At 44.9% G+C, this 26420-nt stretch overlaps 1 protein-coding gene across 4 annotated transcripts in view; it reads right to left on the bottom strand.

Moving 5' to 3' along the window:
- The window catches only part of GLIS3 (GLIS family zinc finger 3), a 436920-nt gene that overhangs the window by 69258 nt on the left and 341242 nt on the right, over positions 1-26420 (bottom strand). The window lies entirely within an intron of this gene.

Below are 26420 nucleotides of genomic sequence, written 5' to 3'. Positions count from 1 at the left end.
GCAGCAGCAACATTATGTCTTTTTATTTTTTTTTTTTAATTCCTTTCCTCTGGTTTCCATATTTTCTACATTCCAATGATGTGTTGAGCTGGCTTGCACCAATCCAAGAGTGCCATCCATGTGTATCTTTCCCAAATTCCCCACGCAATGATGTCAAACTGAGAGCTTGAAATTGGTCATGATGAGACTATTTCCACCTGAGAGACTGTCAAATGCTACAAATTGGGCTTTTTTCATCTGGAGAGCCAGTGGTTAACTACACCAGCACAGTACAGACAATGACTGTGACCCATACTCTGATCACAGAGAAAACAAGACGCACACACAACATCAGTAAGCTACTACTCCGTAACTTTAGCATTTCTTGGATCCCAACAAGCTCCGTAAAGAGACAAACACATGTCCAAGTCTTAGTCCAAGAAAACGAAAACGGCATAGTGACCCCAAGCATTAGAAAAGAGCATTTAACACATGTTCATGAACTAGCCGTAATTACATTATAATTTCCTCAGCTCTGCCACATTGGTCTCTGACCAAGACCATCTGAATTAATGGCTAACCCTCTCAGGGCTTTTGGAAGGTATGTTTGTTATTTTGGTACTAACCTAACACATGCCGCGTAAGAAAAACTGGAAAAAAATCAAGGCTTCGAATGAGTTCTGGTGATCACTTTTAATTTATATTTCGTTGTTACAATGTGATCTGGGACCCATATGTTCTATTGAGCGTAGACATGAATGTCTCTCTGCTTTCTATTACTCTAGGGTTTTATAGTTATCAGTACTGATGCTGTCTTTCCAAGGAATTTCATGGCCATGGACACTCTCAGAGTCAAAAGCAGACAACTTTTCCTTAGCTTCAACAACTATTCATGGTTCCTAAGAGGGAGATTCCATACGACTTTGTGGGGAGCGTTAATTTGGTTTTCTCTGGGATTAGGCATGGTTCTAGAAAGTGCTTCTTAAATCAAACAAGCCTTGGGGAACTTATGCATAATTTCCAAAGACAGGCCATATGCATAAAAATGCAGTAATGATGTGTAAGTTCAGTATTACCCTCTCTGGCCCAGATTATTAGACTAGGAAAGGGTCTTCCAGAACATTTACGGCTCTTAAACATTCTCAAGTCCAGGAATTATCTAAAGGGCGAGGCAGGGAGATACAGAAGGATCTCCTGGGAGGGATGTCCTTCCATATAGTAGTTTTATATCTGGAGTAAGAAACCCAACTATTTATATACAACAAATTACATAATGTATGTTTCAACATGTTCTTAGCTGCTAGGAATGTAAAGAAGATAGAACGAAATTTTCCCAATAGGGGATGACCTCTAACTATGGTTCTCCAGCCTGGGCATGTGGCAGAGTCACCTGGGGCCCTACTGCAGGGCCTCTGACCCAATCATCTGGGTTGCATATCTAATAAAGTCCCAGGTGAGGATGACGCTGTTGGTCTAGGGACAGCACTTTCAGAGCCACTGTTCTCTTCAAATCCTGATGAGGAGAGTTGAGATGGTTCTGGTTCCGGGCACAGGAAATGTCTTGTAGAAATTCAGAATTATAAAAACCAAATTGTCTTTAAGACATGAACCTCATGTAACCATTTCTTATTCTGTCTCCTTGCAGACCTCACCACAAGAAACGGTTATATGAGATTCATGTCTTAAAACAACTTGGATTTTTGTCTCCTTTCACAGGAATAATAAGAGTTAAAAATTTTTCAGTACCATCTAATCACCTGCCCTTAGGAGATAGCAAAGAACTTGCCCTACATGGAAAGAAACTTTACTGGTCTTTATAGAAAGAAGTGACATTTCAACCCACTAATCATCAATTCGTCTGTTTGAAAGGACTGACTGCTGTGTTGCCCAGCCCCAAGCATCCTGACTTATACCAACTCTGTGGCCCTAACCGAGCCCCGTGAGTACCAGCTCACTGTCTTCCTTTATCCTCCTCACCCAGGCACTGCAAAACCACTTCCTGGGCCTCAGCCATATGCCAGGCAGTGTTCTAGTGGCCCGACACACACCAGCAACTGGAGCAGACGAACATGCCCCCTGAGGAGCTCACACTCTAGAGCAGTGAAACAAACTAGCCAGATAAGTAAATTTCCTAGAAGGTAGTGACTGCTATAGAAAAAACGAGAAAAAGAGAACGGGTCGCTGGTCCAGGTACACAGGGAAGAACTGTGGCCTCACTGGAAGGATATACTTGAGCAAAGGAGCTGGGGAAATTAGTTAAGTGCCTATTGAGAGGAAGAGAGTTCTAGAAAGAGAGCTCCTGGAACACTGCCTTGCTGTCTGCAAACATCCCATTTATCATGGCTGCACACTCCTCCTGCCCGGGATGGCCCGTGTTCTCCCAAAGTAGCTTCCCCAAGACCCTGTGTAGGGCCTGGATGAGTGGAACCTTTTCCAACCAGGCCGCCCCCACCCCCCCACCGGACTCCATGGTACAGGGAGTCTTGTTTCCTGTTATGAGCTGAGTCTGCACAATTGTATTGTAAAGCCCAGGAGGACCTGCTAACTTACTGACTGCCCTTCAAACTTCCAAAATTCTGTGGCCCCTGGCTGGGCAGGGCCAGAGAGGGGATATAGCATCCAGCTCCCACAAGATGGATAAGAATGAGACACAATGCTCTATCTATAGGAGGTTCCAATCTCTAGTGGTGTGTGGCTGTGTCTAAAAAATACAATGTGGGCATGTTTTAAGGACCCCTACACAAGGAGATTTTAAGAAGGTACAGATCATTGGAACTAGGGCGGAAAGGCTGCTGCTGTTCTGCCCAAATCCCCTCTGATCACTTCAATGAGCTCTGTGCTGACCCCCTCCCTAAGCCTTGGGGTTTCTATCTTTTGACTTCTGTGTACTTGATGGCCAACGGCCAGCAGACCACTCCCCACCCTGAACACACATAGGAACCCGTCTCTTATGCTCCTCTGTCTCTGAGTGGGACAAACTCTGAGATGTGCTTCATGCTCCGGTGTCCCCCTCCACCCCCCACCATGGGGTCTCTCTGCCCAGCTGCTTCTTCCCCTTCCCTCCTTCCTCTTCCAGATTCTCCTGGGAACACTTCTTTCACAACTCACACGCACCCCAACCTTGGCTCACAGCCTGCTTCCAGGAGCACGCCACTGAGGAAACATCCCACAGATGTGGCTCAGGAACGCACAGAGCCCGTCAACGGGGCTCACGAGATGCTCAGATGCACAGTTTCTTTCTCTTTGGGACCCGCACCTCCCCGACACCAGGGGCACGGTAAACATGATCATTGGAAGTGCGGTGGTCTGGGTGATTATGGATAAAGCTAAAAGCGTAACTGTGGAGTCCAAGTTAAACACAAAACCCAAATTTACAGGAATAATCAGCATTCGAAGGGGCCTCAGGTACCATTGGGGCCAAAGTTTCATCTTCCACGTGACTTCCCCGCAGCAACCCCAGTAAGTGGCTCTCAGCCTGGGCTGGATTCCTTGTAGTCACAGGCCACTTGCTTCTTCACCTTGGCAGTAAGCTTCAAGTTCAGACAGACCCGATTGTCAGGAAGTATTATTGCACATGGAGCCCTGACCTAGCTCTTAGCAATTTTTAGGGTTGCATGTCTCCTTATGTTCACGACCATGCAGTAAGGCTCACAGACGAGCTAGGAGGAAATGAGACATCTCCGAGTCTCCAAAACCACTCCGTGAGTCTTAGAGTGTTAATGATCCCGGGCTTCAATAACCCATTTTTGGGCTTAGTTTCTCAGCCCGTCCAGGTGCAAGTAAACACATTGGCTCCTTAGCTTCTGTATGCTCTCCCATTCTAAAATATTTGTTCCAGATGATAGTTTTTCAACGTTAATAATGAAATCACCCATCAAGGCTCGACAAGGTTCCTACATTTGGAAACTTGAGCTGCTTCCCCAACAATGCAGGGATTTTTCCTAATATATAAAAACAAGGCACCGTCAATAGCGATTTGTATTTGTTTTTTGTTCAAGACTGTTCTGTTAATGTTTATAAGCTCTCGAAACAAGAGACGGAAATTCTACTCCCGTCATTTTCTCATTGCAGATATGATTGAATAATCGTCCAAGATTAAGTGAGTCAAGTGGAAATAATTAGGAAAGGGAAAAAGGCCCAGATTCTTCAATTTTCAGTTCCATTACATTTTCTTCCAAGAGCAAAGGCATTCTGCTAGTCTGAAGTGAGACATACTTCCAAAGAAAATGAGGCACAATCAAAAGCCTTTTGTTTTCCCTTTCTCCAATAAGCAGAGTCTATCTGGGCTGTGTGTGTTCATGCACCACCTTATAGGGATTCCTTTGTTCTCCAGAAATGAAATGCCACCAAAATATGTTTCTGAAGAAACTCAGCCAGAAGGAAAGACAAATAGGATTTTATTATTTTTTTCCAGAGGGTTGAGGTTTAGTACCAGAACATTCTCATCAAGCGTTTTCTATGACACTTGGAGCAATGTGGATCTTGGGGAATTGACTCATTGCCGAAAGCCTTAAAAATAATTACAATGAATTAACCTATTCTATTAATTACAATTAATTTCCAGTTGAATCTAAAAATTCTCTCCCTGGGGATTCCGCAGCACTGACATTTATAAAGTGGCTTTGGCACATCACAGGTAATTAATCTCCAACAATCTGCTATCAGATTCATTTCCTTTGGGAGTGACCAACTTACAAAAAGAAAAAGAAATGATAATGAAGACTTAGACAAACAGAACTGGGAGAAGCCTCGTTGGGAACATGAGGTACTGGCCAGTTTGGGCACCTGAATTTCTATAATAGGGGATACCGATCTAGTTAGCAAGGATTCCAAAGGTCAAACATTTTTTTGCCCATAGCTGATGAATGAATATGCCAAGATATTGACGCAGAAACACAGGCTGGGGTGTATCTCAGTACAAGGCGTGAAATACCCATTCCAGTATAACGAACACAACAAAAGTGCTGGTTATCCCATCAAAAATGGTGACTCAGGGCAACTGTTCACAGAAACAGAATTTCAGAGTAAAAACGAACAAGGATCCAATCTTCCCATGGGCCCGCTCTATGGCAGTGCTGTCCAACAGAACCTTCTTCCATCGTACAAGTTCTGTTCTGTACTAATTAGCAGCCACCAGTCACGTGCGATTAATGAGCACTTGAAATGTGGCTAGTGCAACTGAGAAAACCACTTGTAATGTAACTTAATTGAATTTTAATTAATTTAAATTTAAGTGAGTGCTGTTGAGCTGCCCCCCATTACTGCATATCTTGGTGGCAGCTTGGGCTTTGCCTAAACATCTTGGATGACTCATTTCCCTACAACATGGTGTCCGCCATTGTTCAATACGTCTGATCCTTAGAACGTTCTGCCTCAACCTCAGCTGTAATCAGCGTCCCCGAGATTTCCATACATGGGGGGTTTCTCTCTCCCCTTCTTCCGCAGACCACACGGAGTAACTTTGCTCATAGTCCACGTTACAGCTTTCTTTATATTTGAGAAGCCTCAAAATGCTGTAATACCAGCGAATTTCAGCCCCGAGAGGGGCCGTGCTTTAGTGTGTCGGCCCTCCTGTAGCAGTTTTCCGTCCAGACTGAACATCTACAGATTTTATGTAGATGACAGGATAGTGAAGCAGGAGGAGTGTGGGCGTTTTAGTGGAACAGACTGGTTCAGTGACGGTGTGATCCCGGGCAGGTAGGTTCACTAGCCTGCCTGTAGTCCCCCTTCTATAAAATCAGGATGACAGCAAGGAGCTATCCTTCTTGTTTTGAGAAATAACCTAGATTTAGAAAGCATTTACTAGTGCCTGACACACAGAAGTCACTTACCTCAGCCGTCAGCCCCTGCTCTCCCATGTAAGCATACTATTCTAACTCACCCCTCCAACTCCTCTAGACACTGGACCTCACTGGGTGTGCAAATGTGGAAACAGAAACCAGTGCGGACAGACTGAACGAGCGTCTGGCCAGGACAAACTCATCACTGGCTCAAGACGCTCTACTTCTATCCATGCAGCCTAAAAGAATTAGTAGCATTTTTAAAATTCATGATACATTTTCCTTCTGTTTTTCTCTCTTTCTTTCCCTCTTTCTCTCTTTCTTTCTTCTCTTTTTGTCCATTCATTCATTCAATTTACTTAATTCATTCATTCATTCATTCATTCATTCCATCTGGACACATGAGTCCTTACCTAATGTGTCCAAAACTCGGTGAGGCCAGGGAGGTAGAGCAGTGTACGGGACAGCTGAGTTTCGTGTCCCATGGAGCTGAGTGGCTCAGATGAAACTCGCGAGTAAGGACACCCCGAGGTCTTCTTTCACAGGGGAAGCTCCATACTCCGGAAGGCCCTCTACCTTGGGAGGCGAACTCCTGAAGGCTGCGCTGCTGTTGGGTGGTACAGAATCTCTCGGCTGCATTTCAGTTGACTCTCGCTGGCTGGCTAAGACTTCATTTTCCACTTCAGTGCCATAGGCAAACTTGACCAAAATATTCTCTGGCTCCAGAGGTGATCTCCCATCCCTGCCAGCGAGTGCGTTCTCTCTATACAGAGTTCTCTCTAAACCCACTTAACGCCGCACAAGCTGACCGTAAGCCGTTCACAAGCACTTCAAGAGCAGCTTAACTGTGGTCACGAAAGGAAAGAGGGTAGGTTTTGGACCCAAAACACCTGGATTTGAGCTTTCATCTCCTTACTTGCTGGAAATATTAGACAATGATAAACAACTTGTTAATATCTCCTTAGTTCAGTTTTCTCTGTACAATGTGGACAATGATGTTGTTGTGGTCCAAGGTTGTTGTTAGTGGTAGGGAACCTGAGACAGCCCCTCATGCGTGGTATACTGCATTCAATCAATGCCAACTACTATTCCTATCCTGACTTTTCTTCATTACTATGCGGTGTGGAGGCACCATAACACTGTATAAGGTGTACTTGGATTTTCTTTTTCTCCAATCTACGTATCTCCTTTTGTATCAGCCTCTTCCTTTTGCACATCACAGTGTGGCAAGACAACAAAGACATGAGAATGAAAACTTTGGGGTCGATGGATCAAATTCAAATTCAAATTCAAAAGTCCAAATTTCGGTTCTGCCACCTACGAAGAGGTGGCCTTTGTCATGATGGTAACTCAGCCTTGAAAGGCCTCAGTAGTGTCCTCTGCAGAATGGGGGTGAAAACACCAACTCTGTGGGGTTATTACGGTATCACATGATGGGACCTGAGGAGACTGGCTTGTGAGGCACAGAGTTAAATTCATTTGTCTCAGCAGAAACGATTATGGTTGTTAGGAGGGATACCAGTAAGAATCCCCTGGGGTCTTATTTATCCTCAGAAGATAGAGTCTAGGGCCAGATAAATGGTATCTGGATCGAGACGTTAGCGGAGTTTTCGCACATGACCATCACCATGAAATTATTCTATCTCAGAAGAATGTAGCTAGCTTTCATTCTCTTAGCAAAGTCCAAAATAGATCAGAAATCAAAGCCAACCACAAAACCTTTTCAGGACACTGGTGGGATGTGAGTACTTTGTCTCCATGCCTCACTTACCCAAGTCGGTACCACTATCTAGCCATCTTGGACAGACGTGGGGTTCAGTTTTGAAAGGATGTTGAAATCACAAAGGCATGCAGCTTTGGTTTTTCTGTATTGCTATCTCTGTAAAAAACACCATTTTCTTCCTAAGTCAACAGTGTTCTAAAACTGACATCAAGAATCTTACAGGGTTTTGTTTTTGATTTTTTTTTTTTTCCTGAGTGAAAAACAATACTCAAACGGACACAGTCAAAGGCAGATGCAGACTACATCTGGAGGAACATCGCAAAAGCAGAACAGGACACCGAAGGGTGGATTTTATGTTTAAGACAATTAGAGAAATATTAATAAGGCATTTCACTTGGTCACAAAAAACCATCCGCCTTCACCCTTTGGGGCCGGGTTATGAGGCTGTGAAGACTCCGTGCACGATAAGGGTTTCCTTCTCTCCCGGCTTCATAAATCCCTCCTGCCCACGGCTCAGCGCACTAATGTGACCACACGCACTCCAGCCCATCCAGTCAAGTGTAGCATTTTTCCTCCTATTCAAGTATTCTCAAAGTTTAATTAAACCAGCCAGCTATCTCGCAATTACCATCCCCGTCCATCTTACCGGATCCTTATTGTCTCTTTTTGCATTGATCTCTGACTAGAGCCCCAGCCGGTGCTACCGTGGAACAAATGTGGGGAGAGACCAACAGCAGAACTCATTTTTTTCCTTCCTTTCTTTTAATTAAAATGGATTGTCTGAAAAAGATTTAAGGCTGATCTTAACACGCACGAGTGTTTGGACGATTTTTTTTAAATGCCTCCTTGTAAAAGTTGAAGGCCGTCATTTCAATGGAGAACCCTTGCTTTCTGCTCTCGTATCCATCCCATGCTCCCTGCTCAGTTTAATTTCCCCGACGCGCCCCGCTGACAAGGCCACTTCCCCACCTGCACAGCCCTCTAGTGACTCTCCAGCAAGCATCGCCTGCAGCCCCGACTCCCAGCTTCACCAGGCTGGCTGTCTTCTAGCTGTGTGGCCACGTGTCCCATGCCTCCGAGCCACACAGAGCCCAGACAGTCCCCTCCATGCTGCTTGTTCAGGTCTCCCATTGCTCTTCTGGTCACAAGCCTCCTGCACCTGGGGTCCCCTTACGTCTAGTCCCTGCATATTTACCACACACTCTTCATACTCTGCCAGGCCCTGTTCAATGTCATCTCTTCCCTGAAGTTTCCAGGTCTTCCTATTCCAGAGTCATTCCTTCCTTTTTAAATAGCAATGACAATTTCTTTTTCTTTTTCTTTTTTTTAAGCTTTTATTTATTTATTTTTATGTGAGATAGAGAACACAAGCAGGGGAGCAACAGAGGCAGAAGGAGAAGCAGACTCCCCACTGTCAGGGAACCCGATGCAGGGCTTGAACCCGGGACCCCAAGATCATAACCTGAGCCAAAGGCAGATGCTTAACTCACTGAGCCACCCAGGCACCCAGCAATGGCAATTTTTATCACCCTGAGGGGACCCGTGTTTTCTACACAGTGTAGTACTTATTAATGAAGTCTGTGTGTGTGTCACAGAAGACAAAAAAGTTCTTTGTAAACAGAAACCATGTCTGTTTGATCATGTAAGCTAAAACAGTGCTTCTTTTTATATGAAAGGTCCTCCATAAATTTGGGGGGAAATTCATGAACAATGGATAAATAAAAAACGAATCAATAGTTGCTAAGGACTCATTAATCCATGCTTATCCCTAAAAGCCGCCCCTAAAGACAGATGAAATCATGTCTTCCTGCACTGTGCGGGGAAGAGGAGCAAAGCAAGGAGACGCGCCGAGATTGTCCGCTAAGAATAAGACAGGAACCAGCCAAGTGAAATCTTAACAGAAGTTAAAAAAAATAGACACTTGGAAAGTTTATTTCCTTATAATACTCAGTCCCTGTTCATGCCAAATCTCACTAGATAATACTATTCACATTTATATATTGCCTCTCGGAATGTGCAAATGAGCAGTCCTTCCAATAGGAAATGCTAATTCGTTACATTTATACTTCCCATCTCTCATTCATCTGGAAGGGCTGGGAACACATCCCAATTTCTACCTTGTTTTTAAAGACTCAACATCTAACATATATTTGGTAAGGAGAACACAGAAATTTTGAGCCGAGAGGGCCTGAAATGGCATACTCTAGCCCCCTTTGAGACAACCTACACAGCCAGGACAAGGACTTGCATCTTCTACCACCTGGTGACCAGATGACCAGCCCGGCCCTGGTTCCCCCATGACTACTTCACATACCGCTGGATATTCCTCCAGAGCCTTGTCCCCCTGGGGTGATGACACCAACATAAGGGCTGGCCCATGGTCTTCTTTCCATCAGTGCAGAGAAGCATGTACTGAAAGTAATGTCCTCACTCCTGTCCAAGGACTGTATGCCTCAGAGTGATGTATGAATCACAGGACCTCTGATCCGCAGGGGACATGAAGCTCTTCTCTTTGGTCATGAGAAGCATGTCTGGCTCAGAAAGTTCTTTAGGGTCAGGCCCGGAACAGTATGGACTCCTCTGGAAGGTTCCCGAAGTCTCTACAGCCTCTGCCAAAGTGTTTTCCATATTCAGAATCTACCATTCCTCCTTGGGAATGGATAATCCTTTAGCTTTCTTACCATCCATCCCCTGCAATGAACTCCAGTTCCTCTCAAAAACAACCCTGTCCCAGAAACCCAGACTGGAAAGCCAGAAGTCCAAGGGAAGCACGGGAGGACGATGAGGGCGGCCGGCAGCCACTCATGGTGCCCGGACCTCGTCTCAGATGCTCTGTCCTAGACGACATCAGTCCTGCTGTTTCTGATCACATGGGGAGAAAGAACACTGGCCCGAGACGAGGAAGCGGAAACAGGTGTTGTCAAGGTCGCACGCTGTCCTCTAAGCCGAGAGACCCATGTTCTTTCTCTTCCCCAGATGCCCTGCCATCCGCAGGCCTCGCTGTGGATACTGTCGTTCTCTAGGTCTGCAAGAACTTCAGACCCGGTGGTCCGCCATGTGTAGCTCCACGCACATTCTCTAGGCCTCCCGTTGGCTCGCCTGTCTTCATGATGAGCGCCCCCTTGGAAGATGCTATTCTTGGAAGTAATTTCACTTTTTGACACTGCAGGAAGCTAGCCCAAGTTGTAGCTACTTCAGATCTCTGCAAAGGGCCTTGTGCATTGGCAACTTTTAGTCCACTAGAAATAAATTTATCAAAGATATACTCATATATATGCCCGGGGAAGAAAAAGTGCCATTAAAAACATGTCTTCCCATCGTCCCCAATAATCCTCCCCAGTAGAACTAGGAAGGACAGATGTGTTGTAGAGTCAAACAACAAATATTTTTAGCCCATGTTTGGGGCATGGTTTTGGTCTGACTTTAAAGACAGAAAATTGGGAATTTTATTTTTAGTCCAAAATTAAGTCCGCGGTAGTTCATATAAAAGAAAATCTTAGGAACATATGGTTGAGAAATAATACTTATCTACTCTTCTGAGAATTCTGTTTTACTGTCCATGGAAACTAAAGCCTGTGCTGTTCAGCAACGACCCAAAAGTCTGTAGACAATGGAAGGCGCACATCCTTGGTAAGACTCCCACAGTAATCAGACACCAAGCAAAAGCAGTATGCGTGATACCGGCGACTTCATTTTCCCCTAGTATTTCCAAGATCAAAAGAATATCTCTATTCGACTCTCCTGACACAGTCCTCAAGCTCCCCACCGGGGGACTAAGCAATTCCTTGGTTTCTCATGGCATGACTCTGGGCTAAAATGCTGTAACAGTAACAGCAAACAGGGCTGTCCCCCTGCGACAACGTTCTAATCAGTTTCAAAGTATGTTTTGTTGGTTCTCATTGACGCCACTCAAAGGAACTGGTCACTCGTGGTCTCAAAAGTTTGACAACAAATTGTGTGATTAAATTCCTTAAACACGTCTGTCCATTCCTAATCCTCTTTGGCCAACATCCCTTTCAGAGAAAAATCGCAGCACTCCATGGTGCCTGATTTATATTTCATTTTGAGAACAGGAAGTAAAGGGATTAAAGTTAAGGATTAAAACACTTACTCTTTACTGCATTTTTTTCTCCTCCCAATGGCTTCCCGGTTGCTATGGCTACTGTTCACTGGTCCTTAGCCCTGAATGCGCACGTCTTTGCATTAATAAAATATTTTAAATGAGACTTCACAGAAAACAATAGGGACAGTAGTTTCAGTTCAATTGCTCTTGGAAGAAGAAGCTAACATTAAAAAAAAAAAAGTATTTTCTTTGTCTTTGTATTGGTGTCCTCAAGAGTGAAGCCTGAGCTGCAAAACAGCACAGGGACCACGTCAGGCCACGCAGTGCGAAATCAGGATTACGCCGGCAGGGTCTCAGGAAGGCGACTCTGACATGGTGAGTCCGACCTGACTTTCCAAACCAGGGCGTGTAGGAAGTGGAAGGATCCCTGGGAATTTCTCAAATGTTGCAACACCACAGAACATTTAAAAGGCAAAAATGCACGTAGATGTGGTGTTGCAATTTCACATTGCAAACACCAGCCAGGAAATGAAAAACCAGGCCTTTTAACTACCACGAAGTTCAGTTAGGCACAGCGGGCGTAAATATCCTCGCTCCGTAGCCAAGTCACCGGAGGTCGTGGCGGCAGCATCTACAGAGGAGCGTGGCCACAGAGGCGAGGGCCGTGAGCAGCACGTGTCCCCAGGGCTGAAGACATTGGTGTGGATGGTGCACAGAGCGGAGGCTGAGCTGGGCGTCCAGGAGGGTGACAGTGCCAAGAGAGCAAACACAAGTGTGTGTGAGTTGCTCCTTTAACACTCCCCTGACATCCATTTTAGAATATACTGCCTACATTCCTTTACAAAGCCAAGGAAAATGAAGGAGATGGAAGAGTAAAACTCCATTTTAAGATTCTATTCTTCAAGTCCAATAGCAGGATGGGATCCAGGATAAGCTATGGAATGACTTCGAATACACCACCCCTCCTCATTCATTTTTTTTTTTCTTGATGCTTGGTTTTTCGTGTCCCCGACATCCAGTAGTTTCAAACAGCCTATTGAAACTATCTCCCTGAGGTCTGGATATCCTCGTCATTTCTCACTTCCTCTGAGCCATGATCCACGGACGGACAGAGATGCTACTTGAAATCCTGTCATTGGAGCCATCTCGACATATCAATGGGAGTGAAGGGACTGTGCGTCACCTTTGCCATTTAACCAAACAAAATCATACGGGGGTCTTCTGGAGACAATCTCCCAAGTAGAACCATTGTGATGGTGACACTCTGAGCCCCGTAGTACAGGCTAGAGGAGGGGGTGCTGTAAGTACAGGTGAGCAGCTCCCATAGCAAACCATGAGACGAACGGTGCTGCGTGGGGGTGCTCTGCAATTTCTGAAGTAAACTTGAATGGAAATGGAGAGAGTTACATGCAGACCCACAGGGTACAGAAGTGTGTCTTTCCCAACACCCACGTTCCTTCTTTCCTGGCTTCAGTCTTTTCTTTGAGAAGCCACTTATGCTTGGGGACAACTCCGACAGTGCATGGCCACGCCAGGGTCCTGCTCTTCTTGTCCGCCTGCAGTCAAGAGGGGGCGAGCGGAGCTTACTGCCGAAAGGCACGGTCCCCTGAGGCTCTCGGGTCTCCGCATCTTGGGAGCAGAAGCACTGACGGCCTCTCCGGGTGCTCTTTCACGGATGTTTCTACACTAAACAGCTTTGGAAGGTTGACCAGGATCATCTTTTCCCAAACCAAAGGTCAGGTGTGCTTTCATTCATTATAAAGGATTTGGGTTCCCTGTGCTCAGAATTTCCCTCGTGTAACATGGTCCACTGAGTGCACAAATGCTGCCTGGCACTCTCTGTGTCACTTAAAGAAACTGGCACAAGAAAATGAGAATATTCTGTCTACTGCGATTGCTATGAGTAATAAATTCTCCTTTTGTCTGCCACCAGCATCCATGAAGCTGGAGTTGGCTAACTTACTAACGTGCACGCAGGGTCAAATCTCAGAGCCCTTATGGTGCCTGCCACCTACAGAACCATCTCTAGCTGTGCAGGGCACTGGACCAAATGCTTTTGCAGGATTCCTTCCTGACTCTATCATCAACTTGAGTCGCTACAAGTCAGCATGTCCACATCACACTAGAGGTCCAATCTCAAATGATTCACTTAAAGAGTGTTCTAGCCATCTGCTCACTGGGCACTCTCCTGGAATTAGGGCCTGCCTACAGGACTCTAGAATGATCCCATAGCCATGTGTTCCATGGCTCATTAGGGCACATAGGCGATCCCACATATGGGAGATAGGATGAAAGAGAGCCCCCTGAAGGACAGAAATGGAGGGTATCTGTGTGGGCTCAGAGTTGCCCACCTGGATGGCCCTGTTAGCTCCAGCCACCGGAAGGAAGGTTTAGAGAATTTTGAGGCAGATGCTGCCAAACATGGGGGCCTTCTAGGGGCAGGGTCTCTGTCAGGGGGCCAGGCTGCCATCTAACAGAGGGCCGGCCGGTCTAGAGCTTCCGAAGATGATCCTCCCACAACAACTTGACGAGTTACACAATTTCCCATGGTGGAAACTCAGACAGCCCAGACTAAAAACAGTAGCGTCAAAGGAGCACTGGAAGTAGAGTCAGAAAATCTCAGCTGGGGTGTGGTACTCCTGTCACCTGAGTGTGCTTTGTAAAGTCGTTCAGCTTCTTGGAACCTTGGGCCTCTCATCTCTCAAATGGGGTTACAATAGTAATTGTGAGGCTGCTGGGAAGATTCAAGAGGTGAACAGCCATAAACATTGCCAGGCATGTTTGCAGTGCTAGCGTACTGCTTCTTGCTATCGCTGATGGTTGAAAAGCTAGAACTAGTACTGAGTTTGCGAGTGTTTGGCTGTGTGAAGGTCTCTGGTCAGTTTCAATCTTAACATCCTGATAGGGGAAGGGGCTCATAATCGGGGTGGATATGGGAGGTGGGAAAACAGGAAGCGTGAGTTCCTCGGCCATGGTTTAGAGCACCTTAGTATGTCTGAGTCTTTAAGACCTGGAAATTGGGGCACTTGTACATATCTTTTCATATAAAAGAACAAGATTACCTTAAAAAAGAAGGAATCCCTGATTGCTATTCTGAATACACAGAAATGAAATGATTTTTGCATTTGCTTATGTACAGAGGAGGAGATGTCAAGGATGTTGTTTGTGCTGCCATCTCAAAACAGAATTTATTCAAAGTCGACAGTGAGTAAATATTACCCAAATGCCTATAGCCAGTGATTATGGGCTAGGTTAGCCCAGAGCTGCTATGATACAGAGTTGCTCATCTAACATGTTCTGCCACCTGTTGACCTGTTTTCCCGACTGTCCTTCCTTTTTCAGAGCCCAGTGATGTCCCTGCAAATACTGTGTAAGGAAAACTCCAAATATCAATGGTTGTTACCATACACCACTGAGTAAAAAGAATAAAAACAGAGAGGCCCCATAATATGTTTATATGTGATAGAAAACTATATGGAAAGATATGCATTGGTGTTAGGCATGTCTATCACAACTCTGCTACTACCTGGCTTTTATGCTTCCCATAAGTGAGAATGCCAAATGGGAAATACTAGAAAAATAATTGCCAGAAGTCGGGAGGGAGAGGAGTAAAGCCTCACACAGGAGAGGAAGCAGCCAGAAAGCTCAGCTAGCTCGTCAGGGAATGGAAACTCTGCTACCCAAAACACTTGTCAATGTGGTTATAAAAGTAAGCTTTGAGAAGGTACCAAGAGATAAGGCCCCAAAAATGGAGAGAGAGGAATCTGTACCTCAAATTTCAACAGGAAAAAGAAAGAAAGGAAGAAAGAAAGAAAGAAAAGGAAGGAAGGAAAAGAAGAGAAAAAAGAAACTAAAAATACCACTGAGCATCAGAATTCTTAAAATCATGCTTGGAAAGATTCTAGAAAGAATTATAGGCTGGTGAGCAGCTCAGAAGGAGGGATGTCAGTAGGAGCCAGGATAGGAATATTGAGAACTACCAGAGAATCCTTATCTTCTTTTTTGATGCCATTATGTGAAAGCAGCATGTATAAGGAAGCTAGCGTTCAAGAGGCTACTCAGCAAAGTCTCCCATGGTAGCATTTTGGACAAGACTGAGAATCCTGGAGCTGACGACAGCCCAGCGGGACGCAGTCATCACCGGAGGAGCCAGCGCATCTAAGGAATATCGATGAACGGAAATACGCCAGCCTAACAGCCTTGTCTCCTTTCACCTTAAATTCCCAATTCGTCCTCCACGTGACCACCATGATTATCTTTCTAAATCAAGGATCCGACCACGGTCTATGTTTAAACATCTTAGCGCGGCTTGGAAGGCCCGTTGAGGTCAGTTTCCTTGTCAACTTTCTCAACCTCGATGGCTTGCCTCAACAGCCAATAAAGGGCATGCGGTTCTCACGTGACCCTCGCTGACACGATTCCGTGGCATGAACAAAACGGAACGGAGAGGGCAGAATGCAATCCACGTGCTAAAAAATCTGGAAGCTGGGTATTCAGAAAAAATTGTAGCGAACTAGAGATCCTAGCACAGAATCTCTCCAGACATCAGCGAGGTCAGAAATGGAAAAGAGGCCTCCTGGGAAGACAGATTAGGGCTTACATGTGGGTGTTCCAGGGTGAAGGTGAGTTTCTGAGCTACAGGAGGGGAAAAAAAAAGAAAAAAAAATATATATATACATATATATGGAGTGGGGAGAGAGAAAGAATGATGTTCGGGCATATGAGGCTAATTAAATAACAAAAGAAGAGACTGTCTTCATCATCAGAAAGCTTAAGATGTCATGAAGAGGCTTTATGAATATCTTTTGGGACTTTCTAAATGTGATTCCCCATGCTGGAGGATGTGATTACATTTAAAGACGCTTATAATTCTGATGGACTACAGCTGTGCCCACAGCTGGCCCCGGGGAGCGGCAGTGTAGCAAGCACCCGTCCCGAGAAGCCACTCAGGGAAAACATCTTTCTATTCCAGTTAAAAAAGGCAGCCCAATAGAGTGCAGCCTCCTAACAGTTAACTCAAGGGTTCGTCTGTCCTCGACAAACAGCGGAAAGCGTGAGCATTTAAGATGTCACACGACACTTTGCTACAGTTTATAAAGAGGGCCCCAGATTGTCGGGTGGGAGAATAATCTTTTGCCAGAAGGTTCTGTGGAATGCCAAGATTGCAAACAGTATGTCAAGACTTATCAGACAGCTGGGCATTAGGTCATATTAATGAACCTGGGTACACATTTCTGTAGGTCTTTGGGCTTGTAGAAAAACAGCATACCACCTTTTGGCATCATACTTGGCTCCCTCTCCACTTCTAAACTTTCTCGTTTCTCAGAAACCAACTGAAGAGAGTACAAGTAGTAATAAAAAACGTATCCCGATTCTAAAGGCCAAAGAAATAAAATGGGGTAATGTATACAAAATAGCTCTGAAATGTCAAAGCATGAAAGGTGACAAAACAAGACCCTTTCTTTCTTATCCCGACGACCACAGTCACCATTAAACCATCCAAATTACAGAGATTGGATTCCGCCTGGTAAACCCCTCATGTGGAGCCTCGCGGAAGGCTCACACATGGGCTTGCCAGGCTCCCTAACTTCCAGGCCAGATGGTAACTGAACCAGGAGGGGCAGGAAAAACCTCTGCTCCACCCAGAGAATTCTTCCAATTTTCGGACTGTCGCTGCTTGACCCCACTCCTCAAAGCCAGGTTCCTCAGCAGCAGTGAAAGATGGCAGGCCAGTCTCCTCTGGACTGTAACACCTTTTACTATCACCTCCCACGTCTGTGGCCACGGCTCCCTCCTCCCGGGGCTGAGCTCTGTCTACGTTTAGGACTGTAACAAGCCCTGCACTTACGTGCTCTCACGAAGAACTCCGACAAACCTACGAGCTTGCTGCTACTGTCTCCAAGTCGCAAAGGAGAGCCTGAAGCTCAGGGACGTTAAGTAACTCATTCATGAAACCTGGTGACATCTGGCTTTGAATCCAGGTCCAGGATGCAGAAGTCCGTGCATGGATGGGAGAAATGCACATATAACACACACGAGAGGAAATAGAAGAGTAAATCATTATAAGAATAAGGAAATAATGAGGAGTCTTCTGTCAATCTAGAAAAGGCAGTCAGGAAACAACCAAGGTTGAAATGGGCATGAAAGCAAAACTCCTCGGCATGAAACATCTAACCCTCCCTCTAAAAGTAGAGATTTCCAACCCAGAGATACGAATTCTCTGGATGAAAATAGACATCAGGTCAGTCAGCTTGTCTGGTCAAGATTTTAAAACATGTACACCTGACTACAAATGTGTTTCTTTGTGAGGAAAAAGCAAGGTAGATAATATAAACACTTTACAGTTACGTCATGACCTCAGTGTCTAGGTACCGTTTTTAAAAGGCTAAAATCTCTTTGAGGGAAAAATAAATTAATGGAGGAGTCTGGAGTAGAGAAAACTGACTTACTAAAACTCCATTAATAACCTGTCTTGTCTCTTAGAAACTTTTTTTTAGATTTACTTATTTGGGGAGGGGCTGAGAGGGGGAGATAGAGAAAAAAAGACAGAGAGAGAGTGTGGGGGAGGGGACAGAGAATTCTCCAGCAGACTTTCTGCTGGATGCAGAGCTGGATTCCAGGACCCCGAGATCATGACCTGAGACAAAATTAAGAGTCGGCTGCGTAACCGACTGAGCCACCCAGGGGCCGCTCTTACAAACTATGAATAGACAACATGATGTAATTCTTGTACTAATACAAATCTTTATTGGGCAGGCAGCAAGCTTTCCAGTCATTATTTCATTTAGTATGACATAAACACACTGTATTAACAAGCATTGCCTGATATAAAATTAGGACAATAATGACTGATTTAAAAGTTAACATATTATGATAAACTTACATGGTCCTGTAAATTCTCTGATATGTCATGCAAAATGTTTGTAAAAAGTATCTGCTTATTTGCTTGAAATATAATCCTCTTTACCCTCTTAGCAGTGTCTGTCAATTAGTTGGCATGAACATATTTGCTTTGAACGATCGAAGGGTACATACAAAGGGGTAGGACCAGGGAGATCCAATAATTAACTTCCTTCTGTCTTCCTAGTGAGCCATCAATTTGCACTAACATAAACCGCACTTTAAGGTGTGCCATACCCCGTTTTCATGTGGCTAGTGTCACCTTCAAATAAAGTAAGCTCAGCTGAATCTTAACATAAAGGACCCGAGTTTGTGGGTGTGATGGTTATTTTTCTGTGTCCACTTGGCTATCCTCTCAGACCGTTGCGCTGATCTAGGTGTTGCTGTGAAGGTATTTCTTAGACACCCGTTAATGCCTATGATCAGTTGATTTTTAAGGAAAGGAGATTATCCTTGATGATCTGATTGGGCCTGATCCAATCAATAAGAGCAGGACTGAGGTATCCCTGAGGAAGACGACACTCCACCTGGGGTCTGTCCCCCAATCCCTAAGCTAGGAACTCTGGCACCATCTTGACCCTTCCCTTGCCCTCGCCCCTGGCATTCAATCCACCGTTAATTCCTCCCACATGTTCATCCCAACCACCCGCTAACTAACCCTCGTCCAGGCCTCCGTTACGTCTCATCCAAGTACACCCCCCTCTGAACTGGTCCATGGGCTTCCTGTCTGTTCCTACTCCACATTTCTGCTTGCTCTCTGTCCGATCAGCCCAGCCCTCGTCAAAATCCAGCTTTGACATATCTGGATGCCTCAAGGGAGAGGAGTGTGTCTTGCCTTTTTTTTTTTTTACACTCCAACACTTAGCAGAATATCAGATACACGGTGAATGTCGAAGGCAATCGACCAGGGCACACGAAGCCATGGTTCTTCTTAGTTGGGCAGAGTCTTTTTGGGTATTGTCATGAAAGCCATGTGAAACAGTCACTAGGGGTCCTGCATTTCTTTTAGCTCAGATAATCTTTCTTCTTTCCTTTCTTAAACTTCTTTTCTTCTATATTGATTTGTACTTGATATACAAAGACCTGCGTGTATTTAACATATACAAGTTGATTTGGACGGATGCACACACCCATGAGACGATTACCATAGTCAACGTAACAGATATGCACCATCCAGAGTTTCCTTGGGTCCTGTTGTGGGGTTGTTTGGTTTTGGGTTTGGGGTTTTGGGTTTATTTTATTTTATTTTTTTTACATTATTTTTTTGTCTTAATTTTGGAGAGCCAGTGAAATCTCTAGAGCCTTTATCTAGAAAATACATCTTGCACATAATTTTTGGTATTTCATGAGTTTCCTGAAATCCATTCAGCTGTGGAACCTCTCACCCCTTTATAGTCCATGGAGCCCAGGTTGATAACCCGTGAACAGAACCAAATATCACAAGTTCAAGTTTGTCTTTAATTCTCAGCTTCCTTTTCCTTGTTTGGGTCTTTCTTGCACCATCATCCAAGCATCCACATGACCCAGAAGGACAGGCTATCGTAGTCACGGAACCGTGACTCCCCCTGCAAGAAGATTCCGTTCTCAGGGAACCCATTGTTCCCATTGTCATTTACAATATACTGCCCTGGATTGCAGGTGATGTGACAGAATTATGCCTTCTGCCGAAATAGGGCCCCCTTCACCTCTGAGGCCCTGCATCTGCCTTTCGAGCTAGCTGCGAAGATGGTAAATGGAAAAACTAGGGGCATGTAACTTAAGCTAAGTCACAGAACAATTCATGGCTCTGCTTCAAAGAAGCCCATACGACCTGACCGCCAACCCGAACACTGCTCTAAGACACACCACCTGCCCGGGACCCACCAGGAGAAGTCTTTGGACGAGGCTTATCCAGGCCCCGCTGTAAAGTCGCCCTGAAAATAAATCTTCACAGCTCAGAGAGCCAAGATACAAACAAAATGGGAAAATACTGCCCGAGGATTGCAAAGGCAAAGCTCAGCTGAAGCTGAACCGGGAAGCCGAGAGCGTGAGCGGAGGGAGTGTGACTGCTCCAGGATGCGAGGGCCTCGAGACCAGAGATGAAACTCGGAGCCTGAGGAGACCTGTGGTGAGCTCTGCCATGATAATTTAGGACATATATTTAGGCAGCAGAGAGTCTGAGCTAAATGCTTTTATTCCAAAACCATTTTCATCAAGAATTCACAAAATCTAATAAGAGAAAAGGAATGAGAAGCTTAGAGAGCTTCTGTCAATCAATCGAAAAAGCAATTACCTAGGAACCGTCTCTATCCGGTAGCTGTGCTGGGCACCATACAGGCCAACTGCTTACTATAGCACCTGCTGGAGGGTCCGTGTGCCTCACGGGGTTGGCCAGAGCTGGACCAAACACCCTCATTTTTTGCCCTAAATCAGACTTTTCAAGGAGAAGTAAAACTGCTTTGCCGTATATGACAAAGTATTGTAAAGCCATTGAGGACAATATAAAAACCCAGAGGACTTCACTCCTTAAGAATGTCTATCATTCCAAAGGAACTCTCAGACTCCACGTTCCAGAAGCATTCTCTGTGAGACTTGATCACAGCATTTCTCCGATTGTACGGAAAGCACATGAGTCCGTGTGTCTTGTTGGAATGTAATCTTCGGGAGGGCAAGTTCAGGTCTCGTTTCTAAACTCAGAGCTGTGGCAGGGTCCCACGTGCTGACAGCTCAGTGAACCAGTGAGGTGCCCAGCCCCCACCCCAAGAAGGCACAGTATTTTGACTTACACGGTGCTTTTTAAAAAACTGTGGGGCTAATGCATTCTTCTCATTTCCAGTGTGGTTATTCAAATGCACTCCCGACTGTCTCCCCTCAGGAGGTCCTTCTCTGTGACCTCCATATCAACCCCTACGCTGTGTCCTTGCCTGCATTTATGCTGCTCACCTTTTGTTAACCTTTTTATTGTCAGGTTTCCTCAAGACAATGGGGCTCTATGGAGACAGAGAACACACATCTGTCTTGTACCCATGTGCACGTCTGAGTCTAAGCCAGCGCCTGGCACCCCGTGGGGTGCTTAATAAATAATTGTTAGATGAAAGAAATGAACTTATTTGAGATTATTTCTCTAGGAATTTACTAGAAGAGTAGTTTGATGAGATGCTCTAGAGGAAAAGGATGATGTTGTTGGCCGAGTAATTCTGACCAATGCTTCAGGTCCTCTTTCCGTTGGGGCATCATTCATCTCTGGCTCTGAGAATTCTCGCGAGAAGAAAACCTTGAATATTCTTTAGCTCTGCATATCCCAAACATATATGACAACAACAATCTTGTTAAAAGGAGTATCTCATAACATTCTGTGGGATGTGTTCCAAAAACACACTTTGGGCACCACTGCTTTAAGTCTTACAAAAAGACCCTGGCTGGGCCTCTAGGCCCTCAGACGCTAGCTAGTAAGTCTTTTTCGGTATTTACCAGGCTGAAGACAGCTTTTCTGCTCTCTCTAGAAAGAAAGAGAAGCTTTTCCTCGCTCACTGCTTCTTTCACGGACAGCTGATCCGCCTCCCCACTTCCCACACCCAACAGGGATTCTCAGGTCCCTCCTCACCCCGTCCGCACCGCAGGGCGACAACAGTGCTCTCCAAAGCAGAGCCAGAGTCACTTTCCTAAGCTGCAGGCCTCCACGCGGCTGGGCTCAACTTCAAATCAGTGCGATGAGTCGAGTGTTAAACCAAGACGACTTGTTTTTATCACTTAAATTGAATTAATTAACATCACTATTTTGGGCCACAGTTATTTGCCTTATAAAGGCATATCCAGGGCCTTTCCCAGAATCAGTTTCCCTCTACTGAGGCATCAGGACATTCAGGCCGGAGGGTAGGGCCCACCATCCTTTTGAGGAGAGACAGAAGCAATTTGCCACCAACAATCTTTAAGGTTAGTGAATGACTCCCTCACCAAACATCAACAACGACAAAACATTTTAGGGACATTTCAACATCAGGGAAGCATCACTTGTCCAGTAGGATTTCCCATGGGATTGGCTACACGTGGGAGTAAGGGGGCAGCTAGTTCATCTTGAAATCCTACGCCCGTGATCTGTGCCTAGGACCGACATTCCACTAAGGAGTGAGAGAAGAGGAGGGGAGGGGAGAGGGAGAGACGGAGGAAGAACGAGACAGACAGGAAAGTCACCCTGTGGGAAGGCCTCTGACCTCTGATGATGTGCCCTTGTGCACGCCCCGGCTGCACGGATGATACTAGAACCAACCGGGAGGAAAGCGAGAGCCTCACCAGCTCCTCTAATGGATGCCTCCATGTAGGAACTGGATGTTTTCATGTAGCTTCTGAAGATCCCAACAAGGGCACAAAGCAAGGTGAGCTCTGCAGCGCTTAATGAAATTGTTTCACCAAGTGAAATGGGGGTGGCTCTGAGCAGAGCCCACGGAGCCCCCAGATCTACCCGAAGAGGCGCGATGCGTACGTTGCTCTGTTTTAGCCAGACAGCGACCCATGGCTTCCCCCTGAGCAGGAAAGAGAAGTGCAGGCTGCGTGCCTGCAGGTTGGGAATGCGGTGCCGGTGCCGGGTTTATCACAGGCTGCTTGAGGCTGCGAATGTCCAAGTCATCAGCCAGGGAGGGTCAGAGGTGATCGTTAACTACACATTTCGCAAATCATAGCCAGAGTCTGGCACCTTCGCGGAGCTGTGAAATGGACAAAAGATGCGTGCTGTCTCTAACTTTTGGCCCAGCATTCTTTTGCATTTGCTTTCTAAAGTCCATTTTGATAACAAGCCAGAGTTGAACGGAGCCCCCCTCGCCCCACCCCCCATCACCACCATCACCGCTTATGGGCACTTCCAAGGTGCAAATGAAAATTTCTGATAAAGCTCACAGCCTTGAGGGAAATTTCAAGCGGCTCATTGCCTTAGTTTTCTCTTATTTTGCCACTCATTATCAGGCCGAATTGAAGGACAGATTTTGCCTTCTGCTCTGCAGGCTACATTCTATTCTCGCTGGAGACCGCAGCTGGTGACCTGAGTATCTCGAGACTCACTTATCCGTGTAGCCCCCTCTTTAAAGAGCTCGAGATCTGCAAGGCGCATTCATGGAGGAAGTCTGTACATCAGCTGATGGAATGTGTGGGTGTGCACACATTAGGCAGAGAGAAAAGTTACTTTCTGCATGCAATGAGCCAAATTATCCCAACTCCTTTGCAGAAGAGCTTCCCCCCTTTCTTCTTTCTTATTTTTTTGTAGCTTGAATAGTATTTAGCTAAGCTTTCCGGTCTTTGGTTTCTCACTAGGCTCCAACAGGTGTGGGGAGTGCCCCGTGCACACCGCCAGGTCATCACTCTCGAGGACGCTGCCTCCCCCAGTGAACGTCTGTCTTACGGCTGGTGCCTTGTCACTGGCCTGGGTTTCAGAGTGGGGCCTCAGAAAGCGGGCAATGTTAAGACCAAAATAATGTCATTTAGTGTCCAGGGGGAGGTAAAAAAGAGGATTAGACGAAAGCAGGCAGGCAGGGTGTATTAAACAAGTCCATGACTAACAGGGTGTGACAGAAAAGGGTTTTATTCTTTTCAACAAAACAATTCCCTAGGGCTGGGGCCATTACTCCACTGGGCCTTTATCACCTTGGAATTTTTATGGTAATTTTTGATGAATTCACATTTTTGTAAAGGCTTTTTTGAAATGATGCCAGTTTTCAATTTTTAATTAAAGTCATAAATAATCTTAATTCTGCCTTAAAAGGTTTATTGTTTCTTAGTTCTTCTTCTTCTTCTTCTTCTTCTTTTTTTTTTTTATTGCTGCCAGGAAATATTTCAAATACCAAGCACTGAAGTGAGTTAGCAATTAGAATCTCTCCAAGGTCTAGTAACAACATCATACCGTGTAAATATTCCATGCCAGTACACCGGCACGAAGCCTGAAACTGTGGGTTGCCTGAGTTGGGGTTCATTCGCACAGCTTCTCCGGGGAGTGGCATTTCCTCTTTTTTATTGGATGGAGCAACTTTCATCGTTTTAATTTCCACAGACTAATTTATCACTGATTCGTAACAGATTTTTAAAATCTTCAGATTAAAAAAACAGGTTAAAATTTGGAGAGTAAGCATGGTAAACCGGTCCCTAAATTCTGGGCACTAAAAGGCAGCCACGGCCAGCTCGCCCGTTTGCAAGGAACAGGGTGCGCAGCATCAAAAGCTGATCACTGCAGACACAGTATCTCATTTTCTGGAAGACGAGATTGAGAAAATATTGAAATATTTGATATTAAGTTATAATATTGCTCCTCGAAAGTATATCCTTGTTACCTAACCACCTGACTGTTGAAGTCTGTCTGTAAATTGTCTTTACATGTCTATTTTGTAGTCTCAGGGTCTGATTTTCTTTTTTTTAAATTAGTGCTTCCAGAATCTTTCACACAATCAGAACTATCCCTCCTTTATATAGAGGCTGAGACACACCACATTTGAACAATGGAAAGCGATTAATTAACAATTCCTGAAAATATCTTATTCTGTTTCCATACCTACTGTCAACCCAGGTCACCTTCTTACATGGACTATCGAATTGGGGCTTATTCGACTAGATGAGGGACCTGCATTCTCTCTTGTCCCAGGCAGCTATTTTTTTTTTTTTTTTTTTTTTTTAGGGAAGGCGCTCCCCAATCTTCAATGGATTTGGTATTATGGTAAAACCTCATACATTTCAGACAACTTAGGGGTGAATGGTCAGATTTAGGAGAAAAAAATCTCTCAAGAGTTGTGATTCTGGTTTGCCTGGGTTTTGATTTTTAAACAAAGACAACTTACGTCAAGTTTGCAAGACACACACACACAGATAACGACGAAAGCCAGTAGGCAGCGGTCCTGCCGACATAGCGGACAGGAGGCGAGGATGGTGTTATTTGAAAAAGATGAATATCTTCCTTACAACTTTGTTTATGTCATTAACTCGCATAGCAGCTCCTTTGCACTTGTTCAATACAGGATATATTTAGTTCATCATCTGCTATCCTCTGTTGATAATGAGCATCTGTTATCAGTTTACTGTGTTCCAATAAAAGAGACTTCATTGTATTTATAGAGGAAAAACATGATTTTAACAATTGACTTACTAGAGTGGGTTTATATGCAATTAGGATTTTCCAATCCTTCCGACTGGGCATTTTTCTCATTCACAAGGAAGAGGTCAAATTCTTTCCATATATGAGACCTCAACTGGCATTGTGTTAACGCCTCTCAAGGAAGAAAAACTCAAGGTAAAAAAAAAAAAAAAAAAAAAAAAAGACTACACAGCATTTCCCAACATAAAAGTGTTAAATCCCCGTAAACCATGAGAGAATGCACATTTCTAGTTCAGTAGAAGCACCAATGACCGGAAACCGCAGCCACAGGGTTTGATCACATCATGCGTTTAAATCACTTGACATGAGTTAGATCTTAAATCTCCCTAACACTTGCCACGAAGTGCCCTTCCATGAATCAGTACCATCTTGACGCAAAGGAAACACTCAAGAGGCTAAGGTCAGCTCAGTGTGTCTGTGTTTTTCTCCCTTGGTCAGAAGGTACCAAAGCTTACAAACTCAGTTATTGGGAAATGCGATGCAAGGTAGTAAGCTCCCCAGATCTCAAGGTGCGGGAGCACGACATGACCAACAGCTTGCTAGAGATTTTACGAGGTCGAGAGAGAGAGCATCAGGTGGGTTGGCTGGTTGATCTTTAATATTTCTTCCAAATCCAAGATGCTATGCTTTCTGTGTACTCTGAAAGATGCATTAATTCCTCAGTAATGTCAAAGTAATTTTAGGTTCAATTCCTTTCTCGAATTTCCGTACACAGTACGTATTAAGAAACGTGTTTTTTCCTAAGTTTAAAGCAGGCCTAGAGATACACCTACCTTCCCTCTCAGAGCTAAAATGGCTTCAGCCAATTGATATTTTATGAAAAAGCACTTATCTCCAGAAAGGGTTTTTGTTGTGCTGTTTTTCCCAATT

This window comes from Mustela putorius, unplaced genomic scaffold (assembly GCF_011764305.1).
Source record: "Mustela putorius furo isolate JIRA1106 unplaced genomic scaffold, ASM1176430v1.1 tig00003854_pilon_pilon_pilon, whole genome shotgun sequence".
NCBI lineage: Eukaryota > Metazoa > Chordata > Mammalia > Carnivora > Mustelidae > Mustela > Mustela putorius.
Note: the sequence above shows the minus strand (reverse complement) of the source record. Positions and strands in the feature narration are given on the sequence as shown.